Source organism: Siphateles boraxobius, unplaced genomic scaffold (genome assembly GCF_051911475.1).
Source record: "Siphateles boraxobius isolate OS27281-9 unplaced genomic scaffold, OSU_SipBor_1 33, whole genome shotgun sequence".
NCBI lineage: Eukaryota > Metazoa > Chordata > Actinopteri > Cypriniformes > Leuciscidae > Siphateles > Siphateles boraxobius.
In genome coordinates this window covers 3,637,635-3,641,324 of record NW_027508953.1, presented here as the reverse complement: position 1 = coordinate 3,641,324, position 3,690 = coordinate 3,637,635, and the positions used below count along the sequence as shown (strand labels likewise).

The 3,690-nt window shown below is 37.9% G+C and overlaps 1 long non-coding RNA gene across 1 annotated transcript; it reads right to left on the bottom strand.

The window, feature by feature from the left end:
• Positions 1-2,324: 2,324 nt before the first annotated feature.
• LOC143701909 (uncharacterized) lies at positions 2,325-3,384 on the bottom strand. The gene is made up of 3 exons (XR_013190196.1): positions 3,326-3,384; positions 2,708-2,795; positions 2,325-2,616 (listed from the first exon to the last, which is right to left on the bottom strand). It is a non-coding gene; the product is annotated as an uncharacterized LOC143701909 (long non-coding RNA).
• Positions 3,385-3,690: the final 306 nt, after the last annotated feature.

The window sequence follows — 3,690 nt, the reverse complement described above, 5'->3', positions numbered from 1 at the left end:
CTTAGTTCTTTCATCCAGCTGCAACACTGTTCTGGTGATTCTGGGGAACCCCCTCCCCAGGGGCGGATCTACAGGGGGGCAAGGGGAGGCAGGTGCCCCCCCACTCTAGAGCCTTGGCCCCCCCAGCTGCCCCCCTAACTTTGATGATCCAAAAAATGTACTTGTAAAAACAACTCGCAAGCTTCCCAAAACAGTGAACTAAACATAAATTGACCAAAATTGAACAATTTATTTTTAATTAAAGCCCCTCCCCCTATCCCTCAAATACTTAGTACGTCCCTGATTCAAACGTGCAGAGCGGCGTTCGCTCAGTCTGGCTCTCACACTCACACACACACACAGCGAGTCTGCTGCGGTGCGGTGGCCCTGCAACCCGACTGGAGAGACTGAGCTGCCCCAGAGCCTCTGAAGGTGAAGTGAGTTTCCCAGGTGTAGTCAAACACACGTTTAACTTAGTTACATTTTTAATGAATGCAGTGTGCTAAAGACGATCCAGCATCAGCAAACACCACGAGTCTATTACGTTAGCCAAAATCAGCGGTCAAATCGCTCCCTTGTGATTTGTAAGAGCACTCTTCCCTTTGATTAGCCTAATTTTGATTTTTGTAAAGACAAGAACAGCTTAATAAAAAATATAAATAGTTTGTATCAATAATGTTTACTGATGGTCGCCGTTATGTTACAACACACAATACAGTGCCAGTTAGGAGATCGATCATTTGATTAGCTAAGCAAATCCAATTGTTCGGTGCACGCATTTACAGGTAGAATACACGGTATAAAAATAAATAAAACTCTAAATAGCGATAAAATTCGCTCAATTCGACTGCGATGTCAATATTGCAATGCTGAACTTTGTGTGTACGCGCGCGCGAGAGGGAGACGCGCGGGCGCGATCGAACTGTGTGTGTGTGCGTGTGTGTGTGTGTGAGAGAGAGAGAGCGAGAGAGAGGCGCGGGCGCGATCGAACTGTGTGTGTGCGTGCGTGTGTGTGAGAGAGAGAGAGAGAGAGAGAGAGAGAGAGAGAGAGTGGCGCGAGCGCGATCGAACAGTGGAAACAAAAACATACTCCGTAAACATATAATTCAAACTGCAAAGTGTTTACATTTGTATACACTCGCAATAAAACACAACATTGTGCTTTTGTCACACTCTCTTTTCAAACTGTAACCTACAACTATCACCCAACCAAAATCTCAGGCACGCACGGACGAACACACACACACACACACACACACACACACACACACACACACACACACACACACACACACACAGTTGTACTTTTAAATTACACATTCTGCATTGATTAAAAAAAGAAACTCAAATGTGGTTTTTAATGGTAGCCTACACAGCAAATTCTGGTTTTTGGAATAAACTCCCTGTTAGTTAAAATCAACTCAATCTGAGTGTACATGCGTGACCATCAAATAGACTCCAGCGCAGAGTTAAAATAACTCTGCTCTTGGAGTTGAATTTTTAACACTTTTTCAGAGTTAAAATGTAACTCTTTATGGAGTTAAAATACTAATCCTACGGAGAGTAACTGTAACTCTAAAATTAATTATATGAACTCCTTACCAGTGTTAAAAAGTAACACTTAAAAAATATTTAGTTTAACACTTCTTAGAGTTAACATTTATTTAACACAATATAATGTTTTATGTGGAAATTACTACACTGAACACCATACTCTTGATTTACTGCCTTTATTTGAGCAAATCCATATGGTTCAGAAATTCAATGCATGGACAGACTTTGAAAACAATTGCTGTTATAAAATACTGTAAAACCTAACAGCAAAACATTAACATTTAATACATGTAGGCAGCTAACAAAGTGAATTAGTAAAATTGTATAAAACATTGTCAACAACACATCACTGCATTATATAAAATCAAGCCTGCTCGACATTCTAAAACAATGAAAACATTATTTAGAAAAATTACAACGAAACTTAGACCTGTTTTTTAAAACAAAGACATTTAATCTTAATCTAATAAAAAATATATATTTGTGTGCAAGTAAAAAAAAATGTATATATATATATACATTTCTTGCATTGACACTGTCCATTAAAGGTGGAATCATTTGAGATGCAGAATCACTACTGCTTGAGACAGACAATGTATCTGTCAGACTTGGGGAGGAGTAACCTTCAACCGCTTGCTTCAGGACAGTCATATCTGAAGATCACAAAAACAACAGTATGAGGCATATATAATCTAGCACCAGGGTGGATATGCCCAGGGTCAGACAAAACAATCAAATTTCATATAACTCTGCTTACCACAAGTAGTGAGAGTAACATATTCTGTCAGATTTGAGGTGGCACCAAACTCTGTCAGGTCTGAAAAGTCAGTAGAGTTCTTGGATTTTTCAGGAAATGGAAGTTCTGAAATGCACATATTTTGTTTCTGAGTCAAGATACAAACTCTCAAAATATCTATAAAACAAAACAAAAGTACTAAAATGTCCTACCATCATCAGTGTGGATGAAAAAACACATTTCTTTGGTTGTTGCAAGTTCTGGAAAGACATCCTCATCCACCTCTATGCCCTGGTCATCTGTGACTTTCAATTCTGTATTCTCAGGTATCAGAAACTTCTGCTGGACTACACCATAATATCAACAACGTTATTAAAAGAAATGACAAAATTACTGTTATTTACTCTTTATTAACTGAATACTAAACATACAACTCACCTGCACTGAGAAAATCTGTGAAACAAACTTCTTCCAGTTTTACATACTTCTTCTTCCCTCCAAATTGCACTTTTATTAACATCGTGACCTGACATTAAAGAGAAAACATGTCATTTAAGATAACAGCTAATGATTGAGAATGCAAAAATATATAAGCTGAAAATCACGCACATCGTGGATCACCACTAATAAGTAGCCTATCGTTACATAGCGGTTACAATTCAAATCATTGCAGGCCTAACTTAACGTTACACAGCAAAGCTCAACTATATCTTATTATCCAGGGTAACGTTAGACACTGCAATTTTGTAACCACGTACGCCTGTAATACATTGATGCATCAATTTCACGGCAAAACACTCATTTTCAGAAACACGGTGAATGGAAAGACGGTTAGCTAATGTTAACTCGTTTACATCGACAAAAATCCCGCGCAAATAGCCATTTCAAATTTTGAAACAAGTATAGGGCCTATACGTTCAACAGCAATAAGTTTGTCATGGTCGTTTACGTTAAACAGTATAACTAGCCTATAACGTAACAGCTACGCGATGACCAAACGTGTTTGTCAGAAAATATAGAACATTTTTAAATAGTTTTATATACACTTTTACCTACCTCACGACGAAGCACATAAGTCCATTATTCCTTTGTGCAGCAGAACCAGGCTCGTGTCGTGGCGGACTTCTCAAAAATAACTCCAGGTGTAGTGTTAAAACACGCTCCTGAACACCAATGAATGAACTCCAAAATACAACACAGCCGGGGAGTATCCAATAACACATACTGTAGTCAGAGTGAACAAATTAACTCCAAAAAATTAACTCTTTCACACTTTTTTGCCTAACTCGTGATTTTTCAACTCCTGAAATTTGCTGTGTAGTATTATTTTATACAGAAATCAATTATTTATAATTCGGATGAGAATAAAGTTAGGGTTAATTAAAATTAAGAAAAACAAATATATTGATCTGAAATATGGC